Here is a 19,067-nt window from a genome sequence, read left to right on the forward strand (position 1 = left end):
TAGGCCTATACTGTAAAATAATATATCAGAAATACAGAATTATTGAGAAATAAGCAAATGATTCTTTTTTATTCAGTAAAGATCATATTCTTATTGAGGACAAATAGACATAAATTAGTACATTCAAATTCATTAGGGCTTCTTGTGGTTCTAATCAGAATGATTATTGATCTTGGCTCAGTTCTGTCCTTAATTAGTCTGCATTTTCTCTCCTTGTCAACCTAGCCTTGTCATTTTGTATCCAGAAATGTGTAGCGGCTCAGTGGTACCTACCAACTACACGGCAGTCATAAGGGCGAATTTCACAGTTATTTTTCAAATCACAATGTGTAGTAGACACATTGTGTCTATACAATTATAATTGCCTGACAGCATTTTTGCCCCCTCACTTCCACACACATATTTCTTCCTTACTAACAGAATCCTGATTTTGTTCAAATTCTTCTCTTCCCTCCCTCAGGCAATGATGGAGGTCCTCTTGCTAGTGACTGATTTAGAGATGGGGCATGTGATCCTGTTCTAATCAACTGAAGAAAAGGCAGGTCTTCTTAGATTCTTCTGGGTAATGTTTCCATACTCTTCAAAAGGAGAACCTCTGGAAGGGGGATCCATTTTCTGTGCTGTAGATATTGTCACGCTTGCAATGACACGTCTGCACTACTTGCAGCTGTCTTGCATCAAAGAAGAACCAGTCTTAAGTGAAAAGGTCCCTGAGGACAACAGTGGCAGAGATGAAAGGAACCTGTATCATTGTCACTGTGCCACTGAATCAACCAATCCTGCTGCCTGCCATGCTTCTCTCATGAGATAATATATTTCCTTACCATGTAGATCAATTTGGGATGGTCACCCAGAAAAGCCCAAGGGGAAAACACCCTAGAAATCACAACAGGAAGATGGTGCTTTGGCATGTGAAGCTGGTACCACATGGCCTGTCTCTGGCTTTCCCAATCTTTCAAAAACTTTGACTTTCATCTCCCACTTGCCTAGGACATCTGTTTTTCCCCCAAGACCCAAATAAAGGACAGCTCTTATTGGTCTTTTTTCCCATAAGGCTGCCAATTGTGAACTCTTATCTAATTACAAGAATATCAACAGAGAACACGAGGGACTAGCACGGATCCCAGGCACAGGCAGAAGCATTCCAGAGAGGAGGTGCAGTATTGTGATTTGTAGGCAGGAAGTATTCCTTTTCAGGAAGGAGGAACCACCATGATCATAATAGGACACTGCCTGTTTTTGTTTTAGTTATGTAGAGTTATTTTAAAATTAGGAAAATATTAGGAACCAGTAAAATAAAAAATCCATCTTAGAAAAAAGGCATAGATAATAACTGACTGTGTAGGGAAGGGATGCAGTGGGCTTATTGCTTGGGGAGCTGCTGGTGGAGGATGGGAATGAGGCAAAAGGAAAGATTATATAAGTGTCTAAAGATTCAAAATAAGCAAAAAAGCAGTATGGCTTGAAACCAAAGTAACCATTCCAGTCTAATAAGCATTTTTCCTACAAGAAAATTATAGAATTATAAATTTAGTCCGTAATGGAGAGCAGAAACTGTAATGCACACAGATTTCATAATTTTGTATAGTATTTGAGAAACATGACTTAGAAAATAGGGTGAACGTTATAACTGGCGAAAATTTGCTAAGAGATCACAACTAAAACAGAACAGTAAATGGTGCCTTAGCTCTTGAAAGGGTCACTATCAGGATTCCACTTAATGTCTTCACTACTAATCTGCAGCGAAAATGGAAATTCATTCAATGTGAGGATGGTGTCTAGCTGTGAGAGGCTGTCAGGGGCAGGAAAGTGGGAGAAAGATATCTGGAGGAGTTAGAAACAATACACTTTAAGTAGATCAGGAAAAACAACCTGAAACACCAAAAATAAAAATTAAATAAATGAAGGAGAGGAAACTGAAACTCACTGGTAATAATTCTGAAGGGAAAGAAAAAAATGACAACTGTTGACATTAGCTATAAGGTAATCACCCAGCCTCAAAAGAGAAACAGGCCAGGGTTTGTTAAAACAACAAATTAAGAACTTATCAACAAAAGATGCATCAATTCATGTGTCCTGCTTTTAAAGAAATCAGGGTAGCCCTACCCCTCTTTTCCCTATTCTGTGTATGCCTGGTTTGGCTTTTGTAGAAAGCTTCATCTCCTTGGTTGTAATGAATATGTCTATTGCTAACAGAGATGCGTGATCTTGTTTCTTGTTGTTTTTAATTTACTTATTTAATTTATTTATTTTTGGCTGCGTTGGGTCTTCATTGCTGTTCATGGGCTTTCTCTAGTTGCGGCGAGCAGGGGCTACTCTTCATTGAGGTGAGCGGGCTTCTCACTGCGGTGGCTTCTCTTGTTGCAGAGCAAAGGTTCTAGGCACGCAGCCTTCAGTAGTTGTTGCACGCAGGCTCAGTAGTCGTAGTTCGAGGGCTCTAGAGCACAGGCTCAACAGTTGTGGTGCACAGGCTTAGTTGCTTTGCGGCATATGGGATCTTCCTGGACCAGGGCTCGAACCTGTGTCCCCTGCATTGGCAGGCGGATTCTTAACCACTGCCCCACCAGGGAAGTCCCGATCTTGTTTCTTAATGATATAAAAGTGAGCAGGAGGTGGTAAGAGTGATTAGACAGGTGGGGGGGGGCGGTCATTGACAAGCATGGGTAAAGTTGGTGAAAACTGAGGTTTTGTGAGGCTAATCACTTTTGCACTGTGTAAGGCTGTCAGAGCATGTAATATCCCAGCGAGCAGGAGCTGCATTATTGTGATCTTTTTCTTAGCACCAGAAAGACACACTGCAATGCTCTAGGAAATTGTTTTGAAAGTGGTCAAAAATGCAGTTACTCCTGCAGGAAAAAGATTAATGGTAACACTGATTACAAGAGCTTTTATAACGTAGAGTTCTTACCTGAACAGAAGGGAAAGAGAATGTCAAAGAAAGGAAAACATTATTGGAGGGTGGGGCTAAATGAAGGAGAGAAGTTGAAATTAGGGAAACTTAGAAGGTTAAGGATGAGAACTTTCCGACTATGAGAACCTCTGTTTGGGTAACATGTTCACAAAGGGTAACAGGAAGAAGATTTGCTATTAGGGATGCTGAAAAGCAGATCTGAGAAATGCCAGAGTCAGGCACCACAGGGAGAACCTCCACTGACTGCAGGGAAGGGTGACATGTGTGTTGCACAGATGTTTGCCTCCACCCCTCACCCAAGCCTCCCTCAAGTCCTCTCAGGCCCCAGATCCTAGGGGAAAGCAGAGCCCCAGGATATGCAGGGGCATGTGCTCCTGACTTACAAGATCCAAAAGAAACCAGTATTTGAGTCTATGACCTAATCTAGGGTGGCTCATCTTCTCTGCTGCCTTGAACATTGAAATAAATTTTAAATGTAATCAGTCAATTTTCTAGTGATATTTTCTTGGCAGGTATGAGAAGAAAGCACCCATGTTAAGTGAGGCTTAATCTTCCAGATGAGATAGAAGATAGGGGTCCTTGATCTCTTGCAGTCATTTAAATCTCGTTAGGATCTAACATAAAAGGGCTATACTAATGGCCCTGACCTCAGGCAGTTATGCTTAACTCAGCTGATCCATAAACTCTACCTGGACAAGTAGGCTGTACAACACCTCAGTAACCCAGCTCTGAGGTGAGAGCTGGTACTTATCGAAGCCCTCAGACTACATCATAAACCTGACTATGTAGGGACACTTCCTGAATAAAAGGTGGTCTATCAATGAAAAATATTATACAAGTTAGTCACTGAAATAAAAATCTGCCAGAATTATTTATTTATTTTTTAAAAGCTTTACTTAAACAAATGCCAAGTTTCCCCATTCAGCAGCCTCTAGGCCCAGCACCATCTAGTTCCTCCAAGGCCCCCAAACCTTCCATGGCCAAAACTAGGTCATCACCTACACTGGATGGCAAAAGGGACCAAGCCATCTGAGACTTCAAAAGATGTGAGAGTGAAGCTGTCCCAAGTCTCAAAGTCGGCTCCATGAATCAGCTGGTTTGTCAAGATATGACAACAGGTATGGGAACATCAAAGGAACCAGGGGAGATGGCCTAGACTGAGTGGGGGTGGGAGTTGGAGACATTCTTGAAGACACAACAGGGAGGTGGTGAGAGAAGGCGGCAAGTCAGGAATGGAGCAGAGACTCTGAACATGGAAGGGGCAGGCATGGATGATAGTTTTATGAAGTGTTAAGACTAGGGCTAAAGCAGAAAGTCTGGAACTATGATTCAGTTATTACTACCATGCAGACTTTTGGTGAATATTCTGTGCATGTCCTTTAAAGGCCTTGCAGGTGTTCACCTGTAATGCTTTGCAGCCCCTAGTGCACCTAGCAACTATTTCTTGAATACCGTCTCTTGAGAAGCTACAAGATGACAGGTGTGGTCCCTGCCCTCAAGGGGCTCCCAGTCTGGAGGGGGGGGTTACAGGATGTAAAGACTCTGATGGCTGTATACAACCAGGCCAAAGAAGGGCATGGAAAAGGCTCCCAAAGGTGCTAATACTTGAACTGCATTTTGAGTTAGCTAAGCTGAGAAGAGGTGCTAACTATGATAGGTATTCAGTTACTACTTGATAATTCATTTCCGTTCATTTTGATTTGTAATGATTACCTGGAAGATTGTTCAAGGACTAGGAGATAGTTCTTATCACCACTGTTTTTATTATTGTCAATCAAAAAGATAAACCTATCCATTTTAATGTCTAGGGGTATAATCTGAAAAATACTATACCCTACCTTTGGCTGAGGTGAGGAGTGCACTTGTAATTTTTCTAATTACAAGACATCTTCTTGTTATACTTATTTCATAGCAAAAAGCTTTAAAAGCTTTTGAAAAGATCCCATTTTGTTCACTTGAAATGTGTGTGTATATTTTAGCATAAAATATACTTGGCAGATGCTAACATAATTGGGTGGCTACGTCTTGCAAAAACTTGATTTCTTTTTAATCAAATTTTCAGAATTATTCTGGGTTTCTTGCCAGTGCTGCAATAGTGAGCAATAAATACATCATTAGATCAATGGTGGTCTGATGATGGATTACTCAAAAGATAGTTCCAGCCAAGAAGAATAAGCCCAGAAGTCTCACTGTGCAAAGATTAACAAAATATTGTTTAAAACATAGATACTGAGTTAATATAGCAGGGAAGAAAACACTACAAAATACAACAGAACAGCCATGGGTTTATAATGTAGCGATATTGATCATGGATTTTTCCAAAGTATTCTAGAGCAGCCACACTATTATATATGCCTCTGATTAGACTCAGAGATGAGAAGGAAAAAGTTATTAAAAAAAGAAAGAAAGAAAGAAACTAACCAGGGGAAGGCCTGCTGCTATAATAAATTATTTAAAGCAAGCAGGGCTAGTAGGTTGTGAAGACAATATAAAACAGAATCAATGCCTCCAAGAATCCTCAAACCATCAGCACCTCTATAAATTTCTTACCACCCTATCTGGCATTTTACTGGAGGTATTTCTTTCCCACCACTCTCTCCATCCCATCCCAGCCGTGACCCTTCACTTTTTGCCTGTTCTTTTCTCAGAGCTTAATATTTGTCTTTCTTCTGTAACCCAGGAGGCTGTTTTCAGTTATATTTCTCAGCTTGTATCAGAAGAGTGTCTGTAAGGACACAGATGAGTGAATCTGTCACTTCATTCATCTGGATCTTAAATTTCCCATAGAAACTATGTGCTGGGAATATCTAATAAGATACATTTAACAACATGACTTTAATATTATCCTTCTTCTTCTCTTTTTTTCTTAATATTGTTATAGTTAAATCCACAAAGTTAAAGCTAGAGTAGAACTTCTATAGCTCAATGAGTGTTCTATGAGTAGAAGGTATTATTGGATCCAAAAAACCAAAGTGAATGTAGGAGCTTAAGGGGGCATTATAGAGGAGAAAGAGTCAAAATGGCTAAAATTTAAGTATTAGGAGCTGTTAAAAGGGCAGATTGATTTGAAAAGTAAATTTTTTATAAGTAGATTTCACAATGGGAATAAGGGTATGGAAGGAAGGACCAAAAACTTGAAAAGAATTTGTCAAATTCTTTTTGCCAAAGAATTTTGCCAAAAGTATGCCATGGCGAAAAAAAGGGAAAAAAAAAAAGAGAGAATTGTTGCTTAGAAGATTGTAATGACCTGTGGCCCATTTTCCAGAAAAGTAGCATTCTACTGTAGTTTTTTAACTGGGCACAAATCAGTACCATTGTATAATCAGGGGCTGTGATTATACCTTAGGCTTTGGAAATTTTCTAGGTCCATCCAATCATGCAGAAGCTGGGCAAATAAAATATAAGCAAGTTCCTTTTGTCAGTGTAAAAACATTATTAGCAGCATAACATGACTCAATAGGCAAAGAGTACAGGTCTAAAATATTAGTCCTCCAAATTCTACATATAGGCTTTGCTGCCTTTGGGTTCTCTGACCTTTTGCAAATTACTTGCCATTCCAAGTCAAGCCTGGATGGTTAAGGTCAGGATCATTGAACCAATTATTATATATGGTGGTTAGCTTTAGAAAGAAAACTGTTCCAAGGTCACAGTCAATATAAAAAAATTCTAAGAGGTGAAAAAAAACCTGTAGATGATATGAATGACTAAGCATGAGTCTATCATCTCATCACGAAGCTAAATAAAAACAATTCAAAACACATGGGCAACGTCTCAGTTAGTGGTGTCATCTTTGAAGGTGAAAGACAGAATCTAAATAGGGTTGGCTCTCGGTATCCACGGATGAGGAACCTGCAGATATGGAATGCCGACTGCACTCCGCAATTTTATATAAGGGGCTTGAGTATCCCCGGATTTTAGTATCTGCAGGGGTGGGGGTCCTGGAACCAATCCCCTGAGGATACTGAGGTATGACTGTATTATGATCCTTTTGTGGCTGCTGTTGGCTCATCTGTAATGAAGTGGGAAAAAATCCTCTCACTCAAAGGATTAAGGTAAGCAACGTAGGTTGCTATAAACATGCCTGCCAAGTGTTCCTCAGAACATAAATTGCTCCATAAAAGTCCCACTAACGATCCAGTGGCCTGGAAGAATCTAAGTTCAGTGTCCCAGCCTATACAGGTCCTTTTGTCATCAGGAAAGTAAATATTCTGGGCACTTCTGACCTCAGAGAAGTTATTTGTTTTTTAGGTATCTGGAGGGTAGAAAGAGGGAAGGGCAACAATTTCTGACAGATCCTTTCTTTTTTAAACTTCATCTAGGAGTCTTACACTGAGAACTATGACAGTCTGAAATGGGAGAACAGAATCCGAAGATCAGTATCAAACTACATATAAAAAAGCTAATTGGCAATAATTAATACACCAGAATCACACTGATTTGAAAGGAGAGGCGGCAATCAATTCTCAACCCCTCTCCCTGTGATGCTAAGAAAATCTATGTACCCGATTAATTGGATACCTCAAAATACTTCTAAAATGACTTTCTGAAAATGAGACTCCCTGGGCCTCTGGGTAGGTGGCCTGAGACACTCTTGTGACCAACAGGCAGACCAGCTGCAGCTTCCCAAGAAGCTCCTTGACCTCAGATAAGTCTGTACTAGCCCTGCTGAGGTCCTAGCCCCCAAGCTCGAAAGAGTATTAGTGAGTCAAAGGTGGCTCTCAAGGACTGGGATTCTTCTACCTTTCAGGGAGAAATGCCCAACAATGTGAGTTAGGACTGACAAAGTTACCCCAGAGCACCCCAGGAACTCACTGGACCTGCAGTATGGAATGGAACAGGCTGGGGTGAGGTCTCAAACTACCTTGCTTCCCGAGACAGACTTCCTTAGAATTGGGGCTAACCTGGTTAGGGGATTGCTAAGGAGTCCAAAAACACTTCTGAACACAGAACAAAAGGTACCATTGTTGAGGACAGAGAGTTAAAACATTAGCTATAAATTCCACATGGCTGGTAAATGCCACCTGGAAATTTTGGAACAATTATTTGTTGAATCAACTCACAGACTGTAATTGTTCTTCTATATCATAAATGCCATTCCAGCATTTCTCAAAATATGGTGACAGGATCCCTGACATCAGAATCACTTGTGGGTGCATGTTAAAGATACAGATTCCTAAGTCCCACCCCAGATTTCTGAATCTCATCTTGCAGACTAGAGTCCAGCCCATGAACTGAATTTTTAAGGAGCAACCCAGTTGACTCAGGTGATCCATATCAAGGCAGGAGAATTATTGTGTCTACATAGTCCATCAGAAATGTAAAGACACAGATTAGGGATTAGAATATTTTCCCCCAATGTTTAAGTACCATAAAAATGAAAACAACACTTGTGATGAGTTCTTAAGAACCATTCCAGTATTTTCTACCCACGTATAATAAACACCGTTATTAAAATATAATTATGAGCATAAAATTATTGGGTAAAATATCAACTGTGCTTCTCAAAAATATTGCCTTTATTTTGTCACCAAAAGTAATTATGCTGTTAAAGGAATTTATAGTTTTTTAAGTATCAGTCAGTTTGCTGCAGGAAATTAATAAGCTGTTATACTCCTCCGATATCCTTTTAGTCATCAGAAGTTTTGTGATAAAGGCTTTTTTTCTTATTATTTTTTAAACTATAAATTGTGAACCATTGCAATTAGTGATTAGGCTGAATATGAATTTATATCCAAGTTATAAATTCCTAAAAATACATTTCATTAGAATTACCAAGGCAGTCCAGAGCTAGTAGATTAAATAGCCTCTGTATTAAAGCTCTATTTACTTCTGTTAAGATTTTTTATTTTTTTGGTGCAAAACAATTCAGTTTTAATGCAGTCTCTTAAGAAGCAAAAGGAAACAGTTTCTGATATACATGCTACTGCAAAGCAGTAAACCAGTGTTGCATGGTTATGTGACAAGCACCACATTTCTTTTCTAGAGGGATTTTTTTTCCCCTTATATACTCCTCCTTCCCAAACCATGCCTATTAATTACTTCACAAAATATAGTTTGCCATTTCTGAAGAATCAAACACTCGTTTTCTCCCTCACCAAATATCACACGTTCAGACTGAATTCTGAATGAAAATGGACTTGAGAGGCAGGCTTTGTTTATAGCATGTTGTTTCTACTAAGGATTGCCCCCTACCCATGTTCCACCCTAGTGCTCCCACTGAAGTGTACATGTTATGTTTTAACAGATGGGCTGGCTGGTGGCTGCTGGGCTATAAAACAGGAACTGGGAATCTGCTTGGAGTGGTATTGAACTGAATGCTCGTAAAGTTCATGGACACACACTGACCCAGACAGACTAGGAAAATCCAAACATGCTTATACACAAACTCATCATACACCCCACAGATCAGAGGGTCCATCTCTCTACCCAGAGGAAGATCAAGGCTGTTTTCCCCTCCATATCTCTATTTCATTCGCTTATCAATTTTATACACACACATATAAGTACACACATATGTAGGCACATCTACATATGCATGCATAGCTATATATCTCAATGTTTTTATACATCCTCAAAGATCAAAATATTCCCCAATTCTGTTGCCAAGTCTCTACCTCGTACTTTCAATAAGCTCTCATTCACATCAAATAAGAATTACAAGAAAATATTGCATTCAATTCTATTTAGTACACACATAATATAAACTACATGTATGTAACTGCCCTAAAAAAAACCAGCTGCTTTTACCCCTTACTAATGAGAGATAGAAAAATCTATCCCAGACTGAGTCACAAACATAAAGTGTCAGGTTTAACCTTGAATCCTCTGCTGTCAATTCCTGTCACAACTTCATCACTTAAACACACAGGTGCTCCAACAAACACCAACCGACCAGCCTGGTGGTCGTTTTCACGGCCTCTTCTTGGATTCCCCGAGGCCTCCCTGCACTGGGACAGTCACCAGTTACCCCCGGTCCTAACGAAGTCCTTTGGACACACCTTGCAGGTGGATGTGGAGGTCTGAGCACCTCGTGAGGGATGCGGATTCAAGTGCTAATAAAAAGTAATTACAAAGTTTAATATCCGCGCTGTCAATTCCTTTCAATAACTGCAAAGCTCTGAAGCCCCTGCTACGGAACCCGACTGGTCTTAAAGTTCTCTGACCCCTAAAGATGCACCCGGAGCCCGATGATCGCTGACTCGGGCTACGCATCAGACACACACAGGACTATCTCGTCTCACCGACGCCGGCGCGTGTTAATTTTTCAGGAACCCGTCTTCAACCATCTAGGAACTGCTGTCCGCACGCCACTGGACTCGAAGGCCGCCCCTAGCGCGCGTGTCGCCGCTGCAGAGGGCCAGGGGACGCGTCCCCGGACCCCACCTAATGATGGCAATTACAACATGCCAAGTTCTTGCGAAGGCAGAGCCGCGTCCCGGGCTGAGTTGGGACGCTTTGAAACGAAGTTCGGGAGTGGGGGTGCTGGCAAGGAGTGAATCCCGTCAGCCCTGACCTCCCCACAGCCGACACGCTCGGACGGACAGATCGACGCGCGCCAGGACGCGTCCAGTCCCCCATTTGCCGAACAGAGCGAGAGGAGCCGCTCCCCTTGCGCGTGGCGACTCACCCTCGTCGACGAGTCCAGATGGCAAACCGACGCCCCTGCTGCGGGTCCTGAATCCCAAGTTGCCCCGAACCGGCGACAGCTCTCGCCCTAGCCCACCGGGGCACATTGGCTCCGGCAGGCACCTCGGAGGGAGCACAAACCTGGCGGCCGCCCCGGCTCAACAGCTGCCTGGAGTGCGCTGACAATTCACGGACCTGCACAGCGAATGAGACGGGTAGCAGGGCTGAAGCTACCGGGATCCTAAGGGAGGCGGGGCCGGGAGGCATGAGGGGCGGGGTCATACCGGGGCTCACCCCGCGGGGGCGGGGCGCTCTTCAACGCGTGACTGGCGGAGCTCTCAGCCAATCAGGGTGGCGCCCGGGCCTAGGGCGGCCGTGGGCGGTACCGAGCGCCCGGCTCCGCCCCGCCGACGTCGTCCAATCGCCGGCAGCCGAGGGCTGGCTGAGAGACGCGCCCACGGCTGGGAAGTTGGCTGAGGTGAGGAACTGGGGCTCTGGGCTGGCGCTGTGGGGGCGGCTGCGGCGGGACCCCGACGCCTCGGAAGGGAAGTGGCGGCCCCGGAGGGCCCCTGTGGGCCTGGGGCCGCCCGAAGCCGCCACGTGTCGGCGCGCTGTGGTGCAAGAAGCCCAAGCACTGCGCGGGCCGAGACTGGGTCTACACCGCCCACCCCTGGCGCCCGCAGGAGGTGCGGAACTTGGCTCTAAACGAGGCCCAGCAGTCGGAGGAAACTGAGACCCAAAGAGGGTGGGTCCCGGGCCGGATCACCCAGCTGCGGTGGAGGCCAGGGCCCGGAACTGGGAGCTGCGGGCTCCCTGAAAAGGCTCTGATTGCGGTCTGGTGGTTATCTCCGAAACAAAACTGTAACTCCGCCCGCCCCCCGGAAGGTTCGCGACACATCCCTCCTCACCCCTGCCCTTCACACCACTGGCAGCGGGGACTTACCAGACGCCTAGGCGCCCCTCCCGACTCAAGGCGCCCGGGCACTTGCGCAGAGCCCGGGGGCAAAAGTGAGGCACGGCCGCTGGACGGTCGGGCTGCCCGGCGGGATGGCATCCCCAGCGGTGGCTCCCCCTGCTGCTGTCCCTGGGGCCTGCCGGACGGACCAGGACCGTCTTCGCGGACTGGAACACCGCAGAGCCAGCCCCGGCCGTCGCACTCTGCACGCCCTCGCACCCTCCACTTCGGCAGCCCCTGGGCTTAGCTTAGAGACCCCCGTAGTGGCGGGCCTGCGGGCAGCCTGAGCTCGCTGGGTCAGTCGTGGCTGAGTGGCCCTGAAGGAAGGCTTTGGGGGCTTTGCCCTTCCTGGCCGTTCCGGTCGCTGCTGCTCGCTTTGTCGGCGGATCAGCTCTTCAGCCGGGGTTTAAGCCCTTACCTTGGCTGCAGCACACATACATAGGGAGCCGGGGGTATCAAGAGTCAAAAAGAGGAGCTGGGTGTTGCTTTCCAGACTGAGGCCTAGAATGTTAGTAAGCCCTCGACTCTAGACTGGGCGTGGGAGCGGTCTCTGTGTGCCTAGAACTACACCTGCCACAGGTAGACACCCAACCCGTGTTAGTAAAATGAAGGTGTGCATGGCAGGCGAGGGGTCAAGCTCCCTGGTGCCCTGACACTACTGACCATTGTCTGCCTCAGATCCCAGAAGTCCTAAAGGTTTTAGTCTCTCAGTACGGGTAACTATTCAGACTATCATATATGAGGGAGTATGGACCTCCACAGGTGTTATTTCAGTGGCTGCCTGGCCTCCCATAAGGACCTGTGTCGTAGGTAGCCCACCTCTCATGAGCAGGTTCTGATGAGGGTCATTGGCAGAAGGAAGGCAAAAGTCCCATGGCTGAAAAGTAGTGAAATGGCCCCTCTAGCAGGGAAGCCTGGATCTCTGAGGTGAGCTGTGGCTTGGAGTCAGTTTCAAATTGTTGTCATCTCAGCTCCCTGTCTCAATGGGGAAAAGCAGGCAGTCAGGTGGGCAAGAAAATCAGGGTCTGGACAGTCCTTTATTAGGCCCTGAAAGATGGATTAGCGATACAGAAATTGTGCATATTTAAACCTTTCCTCATCTAATGAACCAAAGGACTGGTACAGGCAAGGAGGACCATTCCATCCAATTCCAACAGTTGCTTAGCATGCTGTGGAGTGGCCTGGGAGAATGGCCTTTGCCCACAAGGAACTAGATGTAGACCACATGAATGGAATATATACCAAGTCTCTCTATGCTGAATATGGGATGGGGGATAGAGGAAAAATTTATTTCCTTGGATCTTTTTCCCACTCCTGGATATGACTGGAGAAAAAGTTTGCCAACAGTGTTTACCATATTAACACCCTGTGAAGGTTTTTCAATGATGCTAATGATTATTTTAAAAATCACCTTGGTAATAGGAGCCAAACATTGGCTGTTTACTGTACCTGATGTAGTATTTATGTTAAATGATGAAAAAAGGAAATAGGGGACTTCCCTGGTGGTGCAGTGGTTAAGAATCCGCCTGCCAATGCAGGAGACATGGCGGGTTCAAGCCCTGGTCCAGGAAGATCCCACATGCCACGGAGCAACTAAGCCCGTGCACCACAACTACTGAGCCTGCACTCTAGAGCCTGCGAGCCACAACTACTGAGTCCATGTGCCTAGAGCCCGTGCTCCACAACAAGAGAAGCCACCGCAGTGAGAAGCCTGCGCATCACAACGAAGAGTAGCCCCCACTCACCGCAACTACAGAAAGCCCGCGGGCAGCAACGAAGACCCAAGGCAGCCAAAAATAAATAAATAAATAAAATTTTTTTAAAAAGGAAATAGGAAATTTCAGGAAATAAGTTACAGCTAAGCAAGTGACTTCCATGTCCCAATTTCCAAGGTTTTCTGTTTGTTTCATACAGACATTACTGTCATGGGTTCCTGGACAAGTAACTGGTCTCATTTTCCCTTATAGAATGGATGGCATTGGAAGACTGTAGATTACAATTCATATTTCCACACCATGTTCTGTTGTAATTGTATTTGACAGGAGTTTATCACTCAGGCACAGACTTACTCCATTAGTTGCCAGTCCCCCTAATGATCTCTTGAGTTTGGGCCATCCCCATATTCTACAAGGGAAAATTAGACCTGTTACTTGTCCAAGGACTCATTATGGTCCTGTTTGTATTAGACAAACAAAAACCATGGAAATCTGGACCTGAAAATCACTTGTTTAGTTTCACCAAAAGAAATGTTCTTTCCCTCAAAGGAATGAGGAAGTTTATGGTATGGCTTGGGAATGAGAAGATTGAGGTGGCACCATGGAAGCAAGGCTGGTCCCTTTGTGGATGGTGAGCAAAGTTGCCTTCAGGCACTGTCATCCACCTCTTACACTGAAAGAATATTTTGGGACCGTCTAAATTTCAATAGGGTGTGACTGATAGGAGCTATGGGTTCTAATCTGAGTGACTGCTGTGGTGAGTGCTCCTGGCAGTCATTTAACCTCTGTTCACCCTTGCTTCCTTGATTGTAAAACAGCAGTGGCAGCATCCACTGTGTTTATCTGCTTAAGGCGGACACCATAATGATGGTGACACAGCACTGTAAATGTACCAACTGCTGAAATGGAGAACAAAATGATGTTGAAATTGTAAAATGGTGGGGCCTGAAGAATTCCTCTTTACACTTACAATTTCTATTCATTTTAATCTGAATGGATTACTGTCCTTTCATTCTACAAATGGAAATGAGGGAAAACAGCCCGCACAATCCTTATTCTTTGATTACCAAATCTTTCAGAAGCTTTGCTTAAGTGAAAAGTTATTTTCCCCCTTTCCCATGTCTACCACCCCTCCTAACATATATTCAGCTTGGAAAATTATTCAGAATTTGAACAGGTTGAGCAAAGAAATGCAGTCAAAAGTAGCAGATTCTAATACCAGCTATGCTGTGTGTTCATTATGAGACCTTGGGCAAGCCCTTAACAGTCCCCATACCTTAGTTTCCCACCTGTGAAACTACAGTGATACTTCTGATTAATTTCACAGAGGTAGGAGAGATAACTAATGATAAGGCACTTTGAAATATTAATTGTAATACAGACTACAAAATATCATGTAGGTGTTTTTGGCAAACAAAAGTTTGGTGTTAGTTTGTACACCACAACTAGGAGATATTTTTGTAACAGAGAGAGTACTCTGGCACAATATCTGTGGCCAGGGTGATACCACCCACAAAACAATGACAGCTTATTGCATTTGAATGAAAATGTCACTGTTCCATATGAGAGTTGTATTGCTACAGACCCAACTAAGTAAAAAGTATGATAACAGAAATGGGTGGGGAAGGGAAGCCTCTATTCCACAAAAACATGGGATTTCCTCACACATGCCCCAGAAGAAAAACTACATTAAAATTCTTAAAAATGATGCCACTGTGTGAGTACAAGTCTGATGAAAGACTAGAGTGATCGTGAGAAAATGGCCTGATATAAAAATTAGACAGACTGGTCAGAAGTACACCAGAAGATAGAAAAATAGTCTTAATTTAAAAATTTCATAACAAAATGAGTAACACTGAGGAATTAGACACTGGGGAAGGGAGGATCATGTGCTCAGGGAGGAAAAATGGACTCCTAACCTAAGTAAAAAATAGGAACAGTAAGGCTACTAAGAAACAGGATGAAGAATATGGGCTCTAGAAATACCATAGACCAAGGGTTGGATTTTCTTTCCACTGCTTCCTAACTTTGAGACCTTGGACAAGTACCTTAGTTTCTCAGAGCCAGATGGAGTGGGGGTGGAAGGTGATAAGGTTTTTCTTACTGGCTTGTTATGCGTCTCAAACAATAGTCTCAAACTCTCAGCACAGGGCCAGGCTGATAGTGGGCCCTCTACCAGTAATAATAACCTCTAATATTATTTGAGCAATTACTTTATGCTCTGCACAGTTCTGAGCCTTTTCATCTAATGACTCACTTGATCCTCACAACTACCTTATGATATCGCTGCTATCTCTTCCTCATTTTCTATCTATGTGGAAGTACTATTCCAGGAATAGTATCCTGCTGTGCAGTAAAAGTCAAAATTCTCTTTTTATAGGTACTGGAGATATTCCAAAACTCTTATTTTTCTATAGGCAACCTCTTCCTTGAACATACTAAGAAAGAAAATAGCATTTAAAGCTACCATTGTCTTACTTTCATGTGGAGTGGGCTAGCTAATACAGCTGTTCCTGGTACCTAGAAAATCAGGCTACAGTGAGCACTCGGTAACACATACATTACAGCAAAGCAAATGAGGGATTCACAGTTTGGCAGAAAGAAGGCCATAGAAAACAAGTGCTTCAAAACTCCAAACCAATTTCCAGATCTTAGATTGTAAGCTAGAAGATTTGGGCTTCTAAACAGTGTGCTTATCATCTGGGTTTGGGTTTAATGGAAGTTAGTTCCCTTGAGGCAATAATATTGGAATGATAACTGGCTAGCCAAAGAAGGAAAAAAATGGATGATCCCTTAGAAATGAATTCTATCATTAGTTATTATGAATACCCCAAATTATGACAAATTCATGTGTAAGTATGCCAGGGAAAAGTAGCCATGCACTATAATACACACAATCATTTATTACCCAAGAGAATTTAGGTGCTAATGTGCATGGTATTGCCTCTGTGAAATTCTGAAACTCACAAAGGATTCCAAGATATAAAGCCAAATAAAACATAATACAGAGGGAAATGATTTTGATTATGTAACATTTATATATAGCATTTCATTTTACATTTGAAATTGCTTTTCAGTTATTGGTTTATTCTTCACAGCACACCTGGGGAGTACATCGGTGCTGTTATCCTCTGTTCCCAGCTGAGGCAGCTGAGACTGAAAGAGGCAAAGTGTTTTGTCCAAGAGCACGACAGGGGCAGGGTGACAAATCATGCATTCATTCAATCATGAGTCTATTCAGCACCTACTCTTGGCAAGGCACCATGGTCTGTGGTGTACAGAGGTGGGTACTGTATATGAGGCCCCTGCATTGCAGGAGCTTGCAGTCTGCTGGGACAATAAGTGTTTGGTGGATTATGTCTTCTGGAGTGATCTAGACAGCAAGGACCAGGGTTTAGAGGAGGAGAGAGTGAGTCCCCTAAGATTCCTAGAGACAGTGGGATTTGAGACCCTTGAGAGATGGGTAGAATTTTGGCAAATAGAGGCTGAGGGTGGTGGGAATGACACAGAGACACAAAGATGGGCAAATTCAAGATGTATTCGAGACTGTTTGACTGAAGCAGGGCAGTTGAGGGAAAAGGGCTGGAGAGTGGAAAAGAGCAGATTTTCCAGGGCACTGAATTCCCAGCTAAATATATAGATTTTAGCCTGTGGGCAATGGGCACTGGACTCATTTCTGACTTCTCCCATTCACTCATTATTCTAACTTGTACTGAGTGCTATTATTATATGCTTAGTTTCCAGGTATTTCCCCATACATCAGCTTTTCTAAACTTCACAGCATTCCAACAAGATACATGTTATTTTTCGCTCCTTAAGTGGATGAAAAAATGATCATGTAGGTAATAACTGACAGATGAGGACTTCCAAAGGAGCACTCTTCCCTTCCTCATGAATATGTACTTATGGAGAGAATGAGTGCAAATTCTGGACAGTGTACTCAGAATGCCCATCTAATAATACGCCCCTCACTCTAGCCATTGTCTTTCCAGAAACAAAAAGTAAACAGGCTAGAAATAAATCTAATTTCTTAACATGTAAGTTATTCCATATCTAAAGTCAGCTCCAAGTTAAAAAGAAAGCCAAAGGGTATTTCCCCCTATCCTCTCTGCCCTACAATTAACAACAAATGCCTGCATTTTTATAACTTTAGTCTTGTGAGTATCTTTAATACATTCTGACCTCAGCTTAGTGTTTCCAGTAAACCAGAATCTCTTTCTGGAGTTGGTCAATTCTATCCCTCATCCCTTCCCCTTAGCATGTAACCTAACCTGTTTATCTTAGTGCCCTGTGAGGTCTCCATCTCAGCTTGAATTTTGCCCATCAAGAAATAGCTTTTTCTCTCCAGATACAGGCTACTAATTAGCATTTTTACTGTTTAATCATCAGGACTAAAATATAAGTGAGAGAAGCATTACTGTTAACCCAAAAATATTTAGAAAGGAAAAAGATTGCTTACTTAAATCTTTCTATAAAGGAATAAAGAGATGCTCTAAGGAGGTGGGTGGATGCTTAGGTGACATAAAAATTAAAAGTGAAAAAATTAAACGTCTGTTAAGTAGGGTGCTTTTTATCTCAATCTGGTTTTGTGGAAGGGTTTTCTTTGAAAATGCCTATCCATGATCAGTCAGAGAAGTCTTCCTCCAGTGTAAATATCTACCACAAATGACAGGCCAGTTTTGACTTTCTGCATGAAAACAAGTGGAAACCACCAAAATGGGGCATTTAAAAATTCTAGATGCAATACACAACATTCTCCTATCTCTCGACACTCTAGTGCCTTGTTTAGCTTTGCCCAGATTGTGTTTTATGACCCAAGCCATAGATTCATGAGTAAATGGTTGAGTGTTTCTCCGTGTTTGTGTGTGTGTGTGTATGTGTGTGTGTGTTTTAAGAAGTTGAAAGAAAGTACAGTTAATAGGTAAGGATGATTAAATTTCATCTCAGATCTTAAGATCTTAAGGATCTCCTGTGAAAGATATGGGAAACAAGCACTAGACCAGAAAATTGTACCTGATTTCTTCTGTCTTAAAATGCATGACTTTTCCCTCTGATTTCAAGTAAAGCAATGGACTGAGACGTGGTGACCTGTGTTTCACTGAGGAAAGTGATGAAACTAATTCATAATATTTTGACTTCTAGATCCGCAAAGCTGGCATGCTTACCTTGAGATATGGAGAAAACAGGACTTTGAAAGACTCACAGGAAATCAAACAACTTATTGTAACCTTTTGCATCTCTTTACAGAAGAAAAATCCACCATGGGTACTTCTGGGGATACTCCGTATTGATGGAAGAAAGTGTTCAGAGTACCAGGTGAATCCCATTGAAGGCATGTATTAGGATTAATTTCTCCTAACCATTGAAATGAAGCCTACATGGCTCTTTCTCCCCTTAAGATGTTCAGCAAAAATGCCGAGACTCTCAAAGATTATTGAGGTAGAAACATGCTGGAATTAACCTTATTTAAAAAATAATAACTATGCAAAATAGATAATTTCCCCAACCAATAGGCTTCCTGTATGGAGGAGGCTCTTTACACAGGAGCTTTTGAATTCTCACGGAGGGCTAATGGGATATCGCAGGTAGGAAAATGTGTGAGAAGTTAAATGACATTTCAACTTGGTGTCTGCCAAAGGCCAGTCTAGGAGTCCCCAAGAAACGAGTATGTCAGCTGACCAAACCCTAGGAGTTTCTGTGGGGAGGTTGTTGCTCTTGTCCTGACTCAAGGACCCAAGGTCTTGAGTTATGGCAACCCTGTAAGGCTATCAAGGAACTTTTGCTAGCCTCCACAATAAGCATTACAGTATTATCCACAGATATAAGTACTCAATAAATTTAATTGTTAGCAGGTCCTGAG

The 19,067-nt window shown here is 43.1% G+C and overlaps 2 protein-coding genes across 6 annotated transcripts in view; one reads left to right on the forward strand and one right to left on the reverse strand.

Moving 5' to 3' along the window:
* The window catches only part of MARCHF3 (membrane associated ring-CH-type finger 3), a 152,806-nt gene extending 142,022 nt beyond the window's left edge, over positions 1 to 10,784 (reverse strand). Inside the window, exon 1 of the mRNA XM_059061592.2 lies at positions 10,539 to 10,784. The gene's annotated coding sequence lies outside the window, so the exon portion shown is untranslated. The remainder of the gene's footprint in view (positions 1 to 10,538) is intronic.
* Positions 10,785 to 10,946: 162 nt separating this feature from the next.
* Positions 10,947 to 19,067, forward strand: part of MEGF10 (multiple EGF like domains 10) — a 376,760-nt gene continuing 368,639 nt past the window's right edge. For 4 of the 5 annotated variants that reach the window (XM_067031510.1, XM_067031511.1, XM_067031516.1 and 1 more), the window contains exons 1-2: positions 10,963 to 11,015; positions 18,455 to 18,539. The gene's annotated coding sequence lies outside the window, so the exon portion shown is untranslated. Of the gene's footprint in view, positions 11,016 to 18,454; positions 18,540 to 19,067 lie in introns of all 5 variants that reach the window. The other variant, XM_067031512.1, reaches the window with a different exon arrangement.

The sequence above is a fragment of the Kogia breviceps genome, chromosome 4 (genome assembly GCF_026419965.1).
Source record: "Kogia breviceps isolate mKogBre1 chromosome 4, mKogBre1 haplotype 1, whole genome shotgun sequence".
In the NCBI taxonomy this organism is placed as follows: domain Eukaryota; kingdom Metazoa; phylum Chordata; class Mammalia; order Artiodactyla; family Physeteridae; genus Kogia; species Kogia breviceps.